The 15838-nt window shown below is 47.6% G+C and overlaps 1 long non-coding RNA gene across 1 annotated transcript in view; it reads right to left on the bottom strand.

The window, feature by feature from the left end:
* Positions 1 to 535: 535 nt before the first annotated feature.
* The window catches only part of LOC144822234 (uncharacterized), a 131509-nt gene continuing 116206 nt past the window's right edge, over positions 536 to 15838 (bottom strand). The window contains exon 2 of the long non-coding RNA XR_013608586.1: positions 536 to 666. This is a non-coding gene — a long non-coding RNA (uncharacterized LOC144822234). The remainder of the gene's footprint in view (positions 667 to 15838) is intronic.

Here is a 15838-nt window from a genome sequence, read left to right as displayed (position 1 = left end):
CTCAACAGAGACCGGGTAGGGGGTAATAGTCAATCCACGACCCGGGTAGGATAATCCTTTCCTCCGTGTCCTTCATAGAATTGAACCTTTCTGTTACAACAGTGAGGATATTTTATAATCTATGTAAGGACCGGAGGCAAGAATTGTGCTACTTCAAAGCTCATTTACCACAAGAGATGCAATGTTATGCAACAATTTAAAGTAAAAGCTCCTAAAGACAGTCTTTTTTTTTTTTTTAAATATCTTTATTGGTCTTTTTCATGTTATTCCATTTCCTTACAATACTTGACAGAGCTAAGAAGGTGAAGGATGCAATATAAACATCAGCACGCAATCGTCATCAGAACAACATTAGAGTAATTAGCTGCTATGACTGCCGCAGCACAATTTCACATGCACAATCTCATGTTAGAAAAAACCTCAACATGGAGGGAGCGTTGAAATTACAACTTGAATTTATCAGATTTCTATTTCCTATTATCTTTACACAAACAGATTACATTAATTCCAAAAAGTAGTCTTTCAGGCAAAAATATTGAAGTTCGTTTTCTTTATTCTGAAGCTTATGTTGATGTCAGTCAGCTTCCAGAAGAATCATCATTTTCTATACAATAATTAACAGATAACAGCCAACGCGTTTCGTCCCCATCCAGGACATCATCAGGGCTGTAAATAAGGAAAAAACATATAGCGTCACAAAGTCATATCACATTTGAAAAACTCAATAAACATCATTTCTCCATTTGATACATGTTGTTGTCCAATTAAAGTAGTTCGTAATGGACATAGCAGAAGAGACCTCCCTGCCTATGGAACAATCTAAAAACCCTACTATGGTCAACAATTTGAAATTCCTTAGAAATTATAGACAATTATTTAGACATGGAAACCATCGAAATTCAAATTATTCTAATTTCTCTTGGCCCTATCTTCCACATAAACCTTTGAACTTGTAGCCCTTATATTCCGACAAGGAGTATTTAAACCCACTCTTGTATCATCCGACTGTGACTGTATCCTGAGCTCACCTTTATAAATGTTGGTGTCACCATCATCATGACATATTTCATGTATACCAGAAATCAGGTATGATATTCTGAGACCTTCACAGATTCCTGTTGCATGCACTTTAGTCCCTAATCGAAACTGTGAAAAACATATTACACATATTTTCAAATTGTCCATTTCCCAACCTTAGCGTGGTGTCTATTTCCAGTACCCACATGACAAAAATGACTAATTGTCTTACCAATCGTTATCATGAGTCCACAGATATTCCTCAACAATATCTCAAATGATCCAGATTCAAATTCAAACCCAGATTCAAAAATGAAAAAATATATTGTGCATGTTTTTTATGAATTCATCCACCTAATAACCTTAACCTTACATCTATCCCCAAATCCCAATGTAATGGAATAACAATATATCTTACCTATCACAATCCTGAATTCACAAATATTCCTCAACACTTCCTCCAACAACACTCCATAGAAAGTCCCAAATGCTCCTAGTTCTATATGTCATCACCCTGTAGTATCACAAAAAATAAAAAAAACTGGCAAAAAGGAATGGAGGGACAGTTAAAAGTTGCTCTCGTCCTCTAAAATTCTATCTTAAATAGCCCCTGGCCCCTCACTACCACTTTACCGATTTCGTGCATCTAAGAACCTTGACAAGCTCCCGGCCCGATAAATCCGGAATGCAATGGTCTATCCCGACACCCATTTATTTAAACCAAACACTCACCAATCAAATACTGCCTTACATAAACCACTGATGTACTCAAAGTGACTACGTAGGTTCCCTATCTCGTCCGCTGGTCTACAAACGGCATCGGTCATTGACAATAATTGATTTTCATAGGTCAACTGGACTCGACCATTCGCCAAAGCACATCCCCCAATAGCTCGTCATATCCGCCCTCCGTGAACGTCTTCTTCATTTCTCACCCCGTCGACGGGCTCATCGACGGTAGTTTCCTCGTTGCTGGTTCTAGCACAGGGCTCTGTGTCGACAAGTTCAACACCCATGGGATATGTATCGTTGACGATGGTTTCGACGATGTCGTCGACGAAGAGTGCGGCGACACCAACAACGTCGTTTAATGTATATGTATCCCAACTGGCCCCTTTGATCCGGAACTTTGGTTTCAATCTCATGCCTTATGCTGACGACACCCAGATTGTGGTGGTGCCATATAAAAATCAGATCCCCCTTACTCAGCAATCTCAGAATTGTATGTGTGCCATTAATCGATGGATGAGCACACACTGTCTTAAACTTAACTCTGATAAAACAGAGATTCAGATCTTTGGCAATATGCAACCAAACTGGGGTAATCTGTGGTTGCCAGCAGAGACGGGAGAGCCACCAAAACCTGTGGTTAAGGCCAAGAACCTGCGAGTGTGGCTTGACAAACTTTCACTCACCCAGCACACAAATGCAACCATCTCTTCTGCCCACTTCCTCATCAAAAAAATGAGGAAGATTCTTCCTTACATTCCTACAGATACCAGGAAAACCAAAGTTACATCATTGATTCGGTCTAAATTGGATTATTGTAACGGGCTGTTTGTAAACATGCAGAAGGAATGCCTAAAAAAGCTTCAGAACTTACAAAATTCAGCTACGTGATTATTGTCTAACATCCCCAGGTATAAATCTGTTTCCAAAGATATTCGTAGTCTGCATTGGCTCCCAGTTGCACAACAGATACAATTCAAGGCACTGTGCCTGGCTCACAAAGCACTAAACCACACCGGTCCGATCTTCTTGCAAAATCTCCTCGTCTGGTATGAACCGACCAGACATCTTCGCTCTTCAGGAGCCAAACTCCTGCGGGTGCCAAAAATACAAACTTCACTCTGGGGTGGCCGCAGCTTTTGCTTTGGCACCTCCAAACTTTGGAACTCTCTTCCGAGTGAGCTCAGAAGTGCGAGCTCCCTCGCCTCCTTCAGAAAAGGATTGAAAACCTGGCTGTTCCAGAACCAGACACGAGAGCAGGCCCACTTTTGTCCTCAGCGCCAAGACACCTCCGGGTATATGTGCGCTTTATAAATCACAGTAACATTAACATTAACATACCATTCTCAAAGGAAGACGCTTAGTAAATACTGTATGCTTATCTTGAGTTGTTCTATGAGAATAAACCACTTCCAATTCATTGGTTGTAGGAAGGTAGATCCCGGACTATGGTTGCCCCCAACTTTTTGCCTGGTGTTTTGCTGGTTTTCTGACTTAGTTGACCTGGGACCCTGCTATTCAGGGCCCCAGGCCTACTGCTCTCTCTGTAAAATGGATTCCATGTACCTTAGGTACATATCTAAATTGGATACTGAGTCACCTTATCAGTCCCTGTACAGTGTACCTTAGGTACCCAGGGCATAGGTGTACCCAGGGCCTACCAGGGGCTGCAGCATGTATTATGCCACCCCTGGCTGGCCATCCAAAACTGACACAACTGGCTGCACGACAGCTGGGGCAAGGTGGTGTACTCACCCTTTGCTTTAGATATAGTATACCTATATCTAACCCTAAAATGGACACACAGATCCCCTATCAGTCACTCCTATGGCAGGCCTTAACAATCCTGAAGGCAGAGTGCTTGGAATCGTGTGAGATGGTGCTCTGGCATGAGCTGAGCCTGTCTGCGGCTTTCGGGATCCATCCCTTAGCCGTTTCCATGATATCGCATACCATATACTCTTAAGTGCATTATAATCCTCGCGGTTATATGCCAACTCTGGTATCGCTTTATCAAAGCATGTCGAGTAAGGTGTCATACGAATTGGAATACTAACCCCTCGCCAATTCTGGCGACGGGGTTAGCATTCCACCCTTCTAGAGGGACACGACATGTATGTAACCCCTAACCCCGGTTAAAGTCAAACAGAGCCTCAGCTCCACAAAATGGATGCTGCCACCGAGACACAAGTCTGCCCTCCTGCTGCTGGGAGTCCTCCCAGAGCAGGAGATAAGGACAAAGGGTTTCCTGCCAGGGGCGGTGCCAGCACCGTCCCAGACAGGGTTTTGTGTATTGTAGGTAGGCAGGGCTTTAGAGGAAGGTGACTGCACGTGGCACCCCGGTGCTCACTGTGCATAGGCTGGCTGGAACCAGTTCCAGGGTCACTCCAGACCCTGTGCTGGGGAAAAGCCCGCCAAGGAAGTGGGTGTAACCACCCCCCTCCTAGTCCCACCCCTAGGGCAGGACTTAGTCGCGTGCCAGACCCTTTTTACAGGATAAAGGTAGGAACTGGCCCCCTTCCAAATCAGATCATCTTTGAATCCTGAAACTACTTTCCACGAAAGGAACTCAAGACTTCTTCCTAAGATTTCTCCCTTGTGACTAAGGAGTAGCCACCCTGCATCCGCAGGCACCATCTTAAGAACACTGCGGTCTGCTGCAAGTCTCTCCTCCGGATCAAGACTGCCCAGCTCGACGAGAACCGGCTTCCCTGGCACCTCTGACCTCTACCTGCATCATCAGTCACGCTGAGATTCGTGGGTGTGACGAGACCTCGAGGGACCGGCCATCTTCAAGACTGCACGACTTCTTTCCAGCAAGCCCGCCGAGTAATTTCCTGGTGAGTGCTTTGGGGTCCGAGAAGCCCCGACCCTGAGCAGCTCCAGCACCGAAGTGCAGCCTCCCAGCATCTCCACGATCTGCGTGGGGCCCTTCTGCTTTTTGCTGCTCACCGCGTTGTTTGGCTACTAGCCCGCTGGCTTGTGGCCTTCTGAACGACGCCCGACGACATTTCTGCTGCTGGTCTGGTTGCTCCAGGCTGGCCCTTGCTCCCTTCCAAAAGAGGAGCACCCCGGACCCTCCTGGTCCACTCAAGACGCCATTTTGAGTCCACCGCGTGGGCTTGAATTAGCCAAGGCTTGTTGCCCAATCCTGGGTAACTTCGACGCCGACAGCTTCATCCATCGTGGGACAGCTCGCCTCTCCATCCTGGTCGCCGACAACGCCTCCTGGTCCGTGAGATCTGCAGAGCCAGCGTCGCCCACTCACCTAGTCGAGGTGACTTCGCCCGGTGCCATCCTGGTGCCCACTTAATCACTGGCTAGTGATTCAAGAACTTGGTCCCCTCTGCTTTCAGGTTTCTTCTTCCTCGATCCAGGCTTGGATCCAACGAACTTTCCTTCACTGGTCGCCTGCCAGCAACTTCCTTCTTCCAGGCTCCTGGTCCGGCAACGAGATCCCCGACGTCTTTTCAGACCTATGCAGCTGCAGCCCCTGGGCTAGGTAACTTCGGCACTTCGGTGTCCCAGCATAGCCTCACTATCCTAGGGTCAGGATCCACTGTCGTTTTCTTCCTACCAGGTCGGGTTCGCCCGTGAACACTAACTTTGACTTTACTAGCTTCCATAGACTTTGTCCCGCATCCCGCGTGAGAGTGCACACTCTGCACCCGAGTCCCCTAGGCCTCCTAGAAGTAATCTAACGATTCCATAGTCAAGTCCTAGCGATTCCAAAGCCTATTAGTACTGTACTTACCTGCTAGTAATTTCGCATTCCACTTTTAGAATATATGGTTTTTCGTGCCCCTCGGGCATTTGTGTATAACGTGCTAACTTAAGTATTTTCGTAAGAGTTTTGTTGTGTGCCTAGCACCCTGTCCTCATAAAGAGTACAGGGTTGTTGTGATTCTAATAAATACATTGTTTATTTTCATAACACTTGTGTGGTGTCCTTTCACTGGGTGTTCAAGGGGTAATGTGATGGTAAAACAGCTGGCTTAACACGCCCTCTAGAGTCTTAGCCTTAGACTGCTCGTATCCATGCTACTAGGATAGCTGGTCTATAAGGTTGACTTACAACCAATCATCAATAAGGGTTGTTTGGACTGATATATAGTGATCACTAGAATAGTGAACACTGCACATCAGGCCAACTTCTCACATTGGTGAGCAGCGGTTGGGATTTGAGCTTGCTGTTGTTTTACCACACATGCCCTAAGAATATCTTGTGAAAGATCACATAAGTACTAAAGGTACATATAACTTAGCTTAGAATACTCTGAGTTCTACTGAACCAGCTGTTGTAGCTCCTAGGGCCTAGCACACCCTAAACTACAACTCTAGCAAGGGATCAGTAGGCAAACATATAGTGTAGGTAAGTGCACCACTTACACCTCACTAGAAAAGCATGTCTACCCAGGGAGATTCTACTGAGACTCCCCTGGTCAGTGTTGACCCTCCACAGGTCACTTCAAGATATGCAGCTCTCAGTTTCCAGGAGATGGGACAAATCTGTGTCTCCAGAAAACTGAAGCAGGGGTCTAACCCCACCATTCCCTTTCTGATAGGTCTCTTAGAGACATATGATGCCAGAAAGCTTTCTCAGTTACATGAGAACATGCCAGCCTTAGAAGGGACCTCTGGGGATCCAGACCTCCCCAACACTGCTACTGCAGTTGAGGAGGAGGAGGATCAGGAGGAACTCTCTGGGGATGAGGTAGACAAAGGTCTTGAGGTAGTCAGAAGGCTAACCAGGACCAACTTAGACTTGCTTGGGCTAGGATCTGGGGGACCCCCAGTACTAACCCGAAGTGGGCCTAACCTTGGAGTTAGGAGAGATAGATCTCTTTCTAGGGACTCCAATAGATCTCTGCACTCTAATGCCTCTTCACAGAGGAGATTTGCTTCCCCTCAGAGAAAAGAGCATGAAGCTAGAATGAGACAAGCTGAACTGAGGATTGAAAGGGAAGAACTTGCCCTGGCCAAAGAGAAGCTTGCCTTTGCTAGAGAGCAGCAGATGAGTGGGCTAGCTCCCACTGGTGGCAGCAATCTCCCAAGAGATAGAGAGAAGGGTTTAGATACTAAACACCTGACTAAAATAGTGCCCCCCTTTAAGCAAGGGGATGACATCCAGAAATGGATGGCTGCTCTGGAGAGGGCCTGCACTGTGCAGTGCATTCCCCAGAGTCAGTGGGCAGCTATACTGTGGCTCTCCTTTGATGGTAAAGGTAGAGATAAGCTCCTCACTACAAGAGTGGAGGATGCTAACAATTACCAGGTCCTGAAGAATACACTGGTTGATGGGTTTGGTTTAACCACTGAGCAGTACAGGTTGCTGTTCAGAGACACCCAGAAAACTCAGTCTCAGGACTGGTCTGACTTTGTTGATTGTGCCACTAAGGCTTTGGAAGGCTGGCTACTGGGTAGCAAGGTTACTGACTTCACAGGATTGTATAATCTTATTATGAGAGAGCAAGTCTTAAATAATTGTCAGAACCAGTTATTACACCAGCACCTGGTAGACTCTGATCTGACCTCTCCACAAGAATTGGGTAAGAGGGCAGACAAATGGGTCAGAACCAGGATTAGGCCCAAGAACCAAGGTGGTGACCAGAAAAAGGAATCAACCAAGCCTCAAGAGAAGGGTGGGAATAAATCTACAGATCAAACCACATCAGGGCCCCAAAAATCCTCTGAGGGGGGTGGGTCCCAAAATCCTTCCAACAACCAGAAGAAACCTTATTGTTATCCCTGTAAACAGGTGGGTCATTTAAAAACTGACAGCAGTTGCCCAAAGAATAACAATAAGGAAAACATACCCCCAAGTAACATTCCCAAGCCTCCTGTTACTACTAGTAGTAATCCCCCAGGTGGTGGGAGTGCCCCCAAGAATTTGGGTGCATTTACTTTGGGAGTTCCTGGGGACTCTGGCCTAACCAGGTCCCCAAACTTAGATACTCTTGTCTGTGAGACTGGCATGGGGTTTGCCAACTTCACAACTTGTCCCAACACTTTGGGCAAGTACAGACAGGAGCTCCTCATCAATGGTATAAAAGTTGAGGCCTATAGAGATACAGGGGCTAGCATCACTATGGTGACTGAGAGTCTAGTCCCCTCAAGGCAACTTTTACCTGGTGCCACATACCAGGTGACCAATATTGATGGAGTACAGAGAGATCATCCCATGGCAGTGGTCAATCTCAGCTGGGGAGGTGTCACTGGCCACAAGAGAGTGGCAGTGTCACCAAATTTGCCTGTAGATTGCATACTGGGGAATGATTTGGAGCTCTCAGCCTGGGCTGAAGTAGAGCAAGAAACCCATTCTAAAATGGTAAATACCCATGGTAAGGTTAGTGGGGCAGTGATAGCCACAGCCCCAGTCCAAGATGTCCTCCCTGAACAGGTCAGGAGGGTTGTGCCAGTCACAACCCAATCTCAGACAACTTCCTTCCCAGAACAGGTTGTCAAGGCTGTCATGGTAACAGCCCACACCCAAACTGAGCCCCCTCCTGAAAAGGTTGGGAGAGTTGTGATGGCCACAGCTCAAACTCAGACAGATGATAGTGTTGTGAAGCCTGAAACTATGGATCACTCCACTCAGACAGAGAGCATTGAGGAGGAAGAGAAATCTCCCTCCCACCAGACTTTAGGAAAAGATCAGCCTCCTCAGGGAACTGATCTGACCACTTGTGAAGAAACTGCCACAGAGGTAGTCAGGCCTAGCCTGGCAGAACCCCTGATGTCAGTGGACCCTTCCAAGATGGGACCCAGTCTGGAGCAGGTAACCTGCCCCTCTCTACCCTGCCTCAGTCAGCCCAGGGCTGTAGAGGTCAGGGAGGCCAGTGGTGGACCCCAAAGGGCCCCCTGTCCAAAAGAATCTCCCAATCAACAGATTAAGGGCACTGAAGCTAGTAGTACTAGCCAAGTGAAAATAAAACACACTCCTGAGGGATCCCCCTTAAAATTAGTTAGGGACCTCCCCCAGATGGACACTGCTGGGCACAGCCAAACTTGGGACCTGAGGGCCCCAGACCTGACCTGTCCCTCCAGTAAGCCAAACAGAGGGACCCAACCTCCAGCTGTAGGTAGCCAGAGGTTGACCCTGAGAGCCCAAAACAACTCAGTCTTGGAAAGAAAGGCCTCTTTGGTGGATGGTGATTGGAGGAAGCTGAGCCCAAAATTAGTGGAGCCTCACTTCAGTACTCCATCTCAGCACCAGCCTTTTTCTTTGACAAAACACACCACAGGTAGAGATTCCCTATGGTGGAGACCCTCAGACACCCTTAGGGTGAGGGATTGCTTAGTGGACCATGAGATAGGGGGTAACCATGCCAGTGCTGGTACTTCCTTATATGGCCACTCAGGCAATATAGGCTTACCTGGCAAGGCTAGCCTTATCTCCTTTCGTTTGGGGGGGGGTTATGTAGGAAGGTAGATCCCTGACTATGGTTGCCCCCAACTTTTTGCCTGGTGTTTTGCTGGTTTTCTGACTTAGTTGACCTGGGACCCTGCTATTCAGGGCCCCAGGCCTACTGCTCTCTCTGTAAAATGGATTCCATGTACCTTAGGTACATATCTAAATTGGATACTGAGTCACCTTATCAGTCCCTGTACAGTGTACCTTAGGTACCCAGGGCATAGGTGTACCCAGGGCCTACCAGGGGCTGCAGCATGTATTATGCCACCCCTGGCTGGCCATCCAAAACTGACACAACTGGCTGCACGACAGCTGGGGCAAGGTGGTGTACTCACCCTTTGCTTTAGATATAGTATACCTATATCTAACCCTAAAATGGACACACAGATCCCCTATCAGTCACTCCTATGGCAGGCCTTAACAATCCTTAAGGCAGAGTGCTTGGAATCGTGTGAGATGGTGCTCTGGCATGAGCTGAGCCTGTCTGCGGCTTTCGGGATCCATCCCTTAGCCGTTTCCATGATATCGCATACCATATACTCTTAAGTGCATTATAATCCTCGCGGTTATATGCCAACTCTGGTATCGCTTTATCAAAGCATGTCGAGTAAGGTGTCATACGAATTGGAATACTAACCCCTCGCCAATTCTGGCGACGGGGTTAGCATTCCACCCTTCTAGAGGGACACGACATGTATGTAACCCCTAACCCCGGTTAAAGTCAAACAGAGCCTCAGCTCCACAAAATGGATGCTGCCACCGAGACACAAGTCTGCCCTCCTGCTGCTGGGAGTCCTCCCAGAGCAGGAGATAAGGACAAAGGGTTTCCTGCCAGGGGCGGTGCCAGCACCGTCCCAGACAGGGTTTTGTGTATTGTAGGTAGGCAGAGCTTTAGAGGAAGGTGACTGCACGTGGCACCCCGGTGCTCACTGTGCATAGGCTGGCTGGAACCAGTTCCAGGGTCACTCCAGACCCTGTGCTGGGGAAAAGCCCGCCAAGGAAGTGGGTGTAACCCCTCCTAGTCCCACCCCTAGGGCAGGACTTAGTCGCGTGCCAGCCCCTTTTAACAGGATAAAGGTAGGAACTGGCCCCCTTCCAAATCAGATCATCTTTGAATCCTGAAACTACTTTCCACGAAAGGAACTCAAGACTTCTTCCTAAGATTTCTCCCTTGTGACTAAGGAGTAGTCACCCTGCATCCGCAGGCACCATCTTAAGAACACTGCGGTCTGCTGCAAGTCTCTCCTCCGGATCAAGACTGCCCAGCTCGACGAGAACCGGCTTCCCTGGCACCTCTGACCTCTACCTGCATCATCAGTCACGCTGAGATTCGTGGGTGTGACGAGACCTCGAGGGACCGGCCATCTTCAAGACTGCACGACTTCTTTCCAGCAAGCCCGCCGAGTAATTTCCTGGTGAGTGCTTTGGGGTCCGAGAAGCCCCGACCCTGAGCAGCTCCAGCACCGAAGTGCAGCCTCCCAGCATCTCCACGATCTGCGTGGGGCCCTTCTGCTTTTTGCTGCTCACCGCGTTGTTTGGCTACTAGCCCGCTGGCTTGTGGCCTTCTGAACGACGCCCGACGACATTTCTGCTGCTGGTCTGGTTGCTCCAGGCTGGCCCTTGCTCCCTTCCAAAAGAGGAGCACCCCGGACCCTCCTGGTCCACTCAAGACGCCATTTTGAGTCCACCGCGTGGGCTTGAATTAGCCAAGGCTTGTTGCCCAATCCTGGGTAACTTCGACGCCGACAGCTTCATCCATCGTGGGACAGCTCGCCTCTCCATCCTGGTCGCCGACAACGCCTCCTGGTCCGTGAGATCTGCAGAGCCAGCGTCGCCCACTCACCTAGTCGAGGTGACTTCGCCCGGTGCCATCCTGGTGCCCACTTAATCACTGGCTAGTGATTCAAGAACTTGGTCCCCTCTGCTTTCAGGTTTCTTCTTCCTCGATCCAGGCTTGGATCCAACGAACTTTCCTTCACTGGTCGCCTGCCAGCAACTTCCTTCTTCCAGGCTCCTGGTCCGGCAACGAGATCCCCGACGTCTTTTCAGACCTATGCAGCTGCAGCCCTTGGGCTAGGTAACTTCGGCACTTCGGTGTCCCAGCATAGCCTCACTATCCTAGGGTCAGGATCCACTGTCGTTTTCTTCCTACCAGGTCGGGTTCGCCCGTGAACACTAACTTTGCCTTTACTAGCTTCCATAGACTTTGTCCCGCATCCCGCGTGAGAGTGCACACTCTGCACCCGAGTCCCCTAGGCCTCCTAGAAGTAATCTAACGATTCCATAGTCAAGTCCTAGCGATTCCAAAGCCTATTAGTACTGTACTTACCTGCTAGTAATTTCGCATTCCACTTTTAGAATATATGGTTTTTCGTGCCCCTCGGGCATTTGTGTATAACGTGCTAACTTAAGTATTTTCGTAAGAGTTTTGTTGTGTGCCTAGCACCCTGTCCTCATAAAGAGTACAGGGTTGTTGTGATTCTAATAAATACATTGTTTATTTTCATAACACTTGTGTGGTGACCTTTCACTGGGTGTTCAAGGGGTAATGTGATGGTAAAACAGCTGGCTTAACACGCCCTCTAGAGTCTTAGCCTTAGACTGCTCGTATCCATGCTACTAGGATAGCTGGTCTATAAGGTTGACTTACAACCAATCATCAATAAGGGTTGTTTGGACTGATATATAGTGATCACTAGAATAGTGAACACTGCACATCAGGCCAACTTCTCACATTGGTTTTTTGAGCAATACAAAAGAGAATTCTGTCTCTCTTAGAGGAGCCTTTGTCCCAATGCACTTATGGGATTATGTTCACAAACTGAAATTTGTGGTACTACAGTAATACTACTAAAGTATTACGAAATGTTATTCACAAACCAACAAGTGTAAATCACCCCCTCCATTCTTCTGTCTTTTCAATGGGGACATCCTCCCACATGTAAGCTCGCTACTTAGGGCCTGATTCTGATGTGGTTAAGAAATCTTCCCCCATCTATTCGGTTATGAAATGGTTCCCGACCGACTCGGATCGGGAGAGTACGACCGACCGCGTATGATGCATCCAGATGATTCAAAATATGATTTGGTTGGGCTCCCATTGACTTCTGTAGAAGCCTGTGTTCCTAACCACCTCATAATCTGGCCCTTGGTCAGGAACACATTTACCCGATCCGATTTAGAAGGAGCAAATGCCGCTAGGAGGCCCTCTTAACCGCATCGTAATCGGGCCCTAGATGGGAATGCTTTCCTAACCGGATCGGAATCAGGCCCTCAGTAGTAAATGTGGGACAGTCGAGGGGGAGTGGCTTAAAAAAGAGGGTCATTGTGAGAAGTTGGCCAGGTATATGATGTTCACTATTCTAGTGAACACCTTGCACCAGTCCAAACAACCCTTATGGTGATGGTTGTAAATCAACCTTATAGACCAGCTATCCTAGTGGTAGCGTGGACAGAACAGTCTTAGGCTAAAAGACACTTGAGGGCGTGTAAAGCCAGCTGTTTTACCATATGTAACCCCTTGAATACCAAATGAAAGGACACCACATAGGATATATATAAAATATATATGTATTTATTTACTAACACACTCCCCTGAACTCTTTATAAGATCCGAGGCAAAAGCACATAACAAGTTACTCTTGTGGTACTAAAAATTTTGGACCTGTGTCATAAACATATTCGTATCATGACGAATTTGATATCAGCAGGCCGAGAATGACTAGTGGACTATGCACAAGCATTTTCGTCATATTCGAGTGACGAAATCACCCTGTATTCTGAGTTTTTCGCCCAGAACCCTCGGGTTCCATTTTGTGAATGGCAGACATTTTGTGATTGCCCTTTACATAGGCCAGTGACTAAGGCCAAAAACGAGCCTGAAGGACACGTACACCTTTGCTGACTCCTGCACGACCTGGGCAAGCTGACTCCACTGCCCAAGGCCAAACCTGTTTGGGCAGTCCCTCTCCCAGTGGCCGGTCGAGATAGTATCAAGGCACAACATGCCATAAACCCTGCATCGCACACAAACCCTTCCTAATCTTACACACACCTGCCTCTGTTTCTTTCTTTATGACTTGCTTTACGAGGAGGAGGCGCCCGTTTTTATTGGGGTTTCGTCGATATCTGATGAAAATACTGGGCCTTGCCGGGTAATTGATTGTGGGCTGAACAAACTGAAATATGGGCTTGTCATCATGACTCTGCTTTTTCTTTGTATTGAAAATGTGTGAATGGTCAACTGTAAAATAAGGAATGTTTGCCTTAAGCATAATATTTTGTATAAAAAGAGAAGGCTGGCTTTGTAAGATTGAGCAGTCTCCTGAGAATATACACCGTGTTGCACTTCTAGGACGCCTGTTACTTGGTTGCAGCCAATAAACGCGATCTTTGACTTCACCTAGAAGACTCTGAGTTTCTGTAGTCTGAAACAGGAAGTACCCGAAGTCATAGGGTGTGTCCCTGGCACCGCTGGGTTCCGAAAACCCAGTACTTCAGTTGGCGCCCAACGTGGGGCGATATCAGCGGTACCGGTCCAAGCCAGAGGTTCGGGAGGAGCTTCGTGTGAAAATTCTGGAGGAAGGCCGCCACTTCATCGACCCCTGCATGTCGACGTGGTCCGAAAGTCTTTGCTGCGAGGTTCCCCGCTTCCCGACGGCTACGAAGGACTGCTGCCCTGACTATCGCCCTGTTTTGGACCCTTGATGATTTGTAGAGCGAAACGATAGACGAGTCTTCTGGTGATGTCATCGATACCTCAGTTAAGTATAAGTGGAGCGTCTCCCAGTCCTTAGTTTGGTTCTTAGTTTGGGTATCCCCTTGGGATCTTTGATTTGGGACTTGCAAGTACCAAAGCCGAGGGACTCGTGTATTCACGAGGCTATCGTATTCGATAATCCTTTGAAGTTTGAAGCTAGACTAGAGAGCGAAGATGCCTGGTCTTAGCAGACTTGGAAACTTGTTTTGTCTTGGTTGTAATAGGGATTCCCGTTTGGAGGACTCTTGTCCGGTTCCTCCGATTGGAACTCCAACTTATGAGCTCTATGTGAAACATGGCGTAGGTCCCATCACATATAATGAAGTATGGATCCAATACACCAGAAAGGATGGTGTTTTAAAATGGCCCCAATATGGTAGTTTTGACACAGAGATATTAGATAATCTAGAGGTTAGACTTTTTAAGAAGAAAGCCCGGCCGGCGATGTTTGACTCTTTCCGCCTATGGCGAAAGGAAGCCAAACAGAAAGAAATTAAATTAGCTAAAAAGAATAAAAGAGAAAAGGGTATTTCGATAATGCAAGCTGCTATGCAATATAAAGATGACGAGGAAGAACAAGCGAGTGAACAGTTGCACAGGCAACGTAAAATGGCGATCGATAAATGTTACCCAGTTTTGCCGCCTCTTCAGCAAGATGCAGCAAAAGAACTTGAGAAAGATCCTTTAATGTCTCACTTATTGAGTTCGCCACCCCCCTATGCGCAGAGTGCTACTGCACCTCCGCAACCTTCAGTTGTGCAACCTCCGGTTGTTGTGCCCCAGGTTCTTCCACAACAGCCAGCTCCTATTCAGCTGGCTCCTACTGCTACGGCTCAGCCTCCTCAAGGGCCGCTGACTTTGCTACCTGCTCCCCCTGTACTTCTTACAACTTTGCCTACTACATCGACTACCTCTTCTGATATTCCTACTGCTACTACGTCTGCATCTGCATCTGCCTTGCCTCACTCTGCTTTTACTCCTGTTCTTTCGTCAACTTCTCCTTCTGTTCGACAGAGAATGACTAACACTGTTGCTAGTCTTCTGTATCCTCTTTTTGGGGCAACAAATATGACCCCTGATTCAACGAGCAAACAGTTGCGTAATCAAATGCCCGACTCCAGAGAGCGGGAAACATTGAATTATTTGGCACATAGATGGGTTACAGACCCTACGAGATATGAGCTAGAATCTGTTATGGATGTCTTCCACCAGTGGGAAGAGCCGAAACAGAGATACGTTTGAGAAAATGTGTACTTTCCTTTGTGAGGAATTGGAGGAAAATGATTTAGAATGCAACCCACCTGAGCTGTGTCGTGTACGGTATGAGTTTGCAAAAGGCACAATTGTGGGTTCTGATGTTGAAAAAGCAGTTGCGACATTGTTGTCGTTTAGGAGTGAGGATGTTTCTCGGTCGTTGTTTGAGCATGATTCCTCTGTTAGGAGGAAAGCGCGACCGTATCCCATGAGAGAGGTCCCTCCCGTATGGAAGGAAGCAACTCAGGCTGATGTTGCTAATAATATCGATGCTGTTCCAGCACACTTTCAGCGTGTTTGGGTACATGTGCCTTGGACCCGAGCTGAAGTATTGGCCCTTAAACAGACTTTACCTGACCCCCGTAAAAATCCTGCAGGGTATTACAAGGAATTGTCACAGACTGCAGGCTCATGCATTATGAATTTAGCGGATATAGACATGTTGTTTGGAAATGTTGTTCCACAGCCTTTATGGGGAAAGATTTGTCATGCGGATCATGATCAGGAGTTAGGTGATACATGGGTTAATATTGCTGCGGCCTATGGCAGACAAGTTGGTGGTGCTAAACCCGAACCTTTAGTGGCAGACCTCCCTGGTAGGATCATTACTTACATGAAGACTTTGATGCCTGCGATGCGGGTGAATTGGGACAAATTGTCTGCGT

This window comes from Lissotriton helveticus, chromosome 3_1, assembly GCF_964261635.1.
Source record: "Lissotriton helveticus chromosome 3_1, aLisHel1.1, whole genome shotgun sequence".
NCBI classification, from domain to species: Eukaryota; Metazoa; Chordata; class Amphibia; order Caudata; family Salamandridae; genus Lissotriton; species Lissotriton helveticus.
The sequence above is the reverse complement of the archived record's forward strand: the minus strand, read 5'-3'. Positions and strand labels throughout refer to the sequence as shown.